A 1,374-nucleotide genomic window follows, 5' to 3' on the forward strand; every position below is an offset into this window, starting at 1 on the left:
TCCCTCATTAAATAACTCGTAGAAGTAGCTCTTCCACCTTTCATTAATCTTCTCCTCTTGAGCCAACACCTCTCCATCCTTATCCTTTTATGCACTTAACTTGATCCAAATCTCTCGTTCTTCTTTTTCGACTCTTTGCCATTCTATATATTAAAAAAATATATAATAAAAAATATAATTATAAAAATTTGATAAAAATAATAAAAAATAAAAAATAAAAAATATTTTTATTAATATTTTTAAACATAATATATTTATTCATATTTTATTTATTAAATATAATTTTATGTTTTTATATTTTTATTTTAGTATTTTGTATTTATAAATAAACTCAAAGTAACAATCTTTTAAGTTACGCGTGGATACTCCAAAGAAGACTTGAAGCAACAAGACAAAGACAGGTTCAGGTTCTGGACCCTTCTCTCTTCAATTTTATTTGGGTAACCTCCACAAATCTATGCTGATTTTGTTGTGATTCATCAGTTGCACTACAGCAACTAAACATTTTCCAGTGTCTTAATTAATAAGTGACCATTATTTTCATTCCATTACTGCAACAACAAAACGGACATTACTCTAATCACCGCAAAGATAGATTCATGCTGCCTTTTGTTATCCACCGAATAAAGTTGCATGTTGCATCATGGATCATATACCCATTCAAAACTCCAAAAAGTTATATCCAATCATAGCTTTCACTCAAGGGAAACTTTACAAGGATGGCCTTGAACGAGTTGAAAAAAAAATGGAGATTTATCGATCATGGTAATAATGTGATCGGACTTTAAGAACGATGGAATTGATACTTGTAAAGATATTTTGATACTCTCCTTCAACTACAAACTTATAGGTTTTTTCTTCTGCTTGAAATTTTATTTTAAAATACTCATCACATCTCAAAAGAAAATTTTTTACATTTTTTTTATCTCTATAATAATTAAACTGGGAAAAGTCTAGGAAGCCAGCAAATTTATTAAAATCTGGCTAGCACTTAGCCAGCAAAAGAAAAATGAGTGATTCTCCACTGTTAGATGGAATCTCACACCATTAAATACACTATTGATGGCTAATTGATGGCTATAACTCAAAATCTGCTGCCCTAGCACTCCTCATTAAACTAATTTAAAATTAAAATTTATATTAAATATAATTTTTAAAATATACTATATTAATAAAAAGAGAATATATTATCTTAAAAAAAGATTAGTGAAATAAACATTGTAAGTTGTAACGTTATTATTATAATTTTACGATAAAAACTCAATCATATATTCAAATAAATAAGATATGCTCAATTGTACTCCTATATTTCATTAATCTATTTCTTTTTATTTTTATCAATTTAATAAAAATATATATCCAAATCAATTTAAC

The sequence above is a fragment of the Arachis ipaensis genome, chromosome B05, assembly GCF_000816755.2.
Source record: "Arachis ipaensis cultivar K30076 chromosome B05, Araip1.1, whole genome shotgun sequence".
Lineage (NCBI taxonomy): Eukaryota > Viridiplantae > Streptophyta > Magnoliopsida > Fabales > Fabaceae > Arachis > Arachis ipaensis.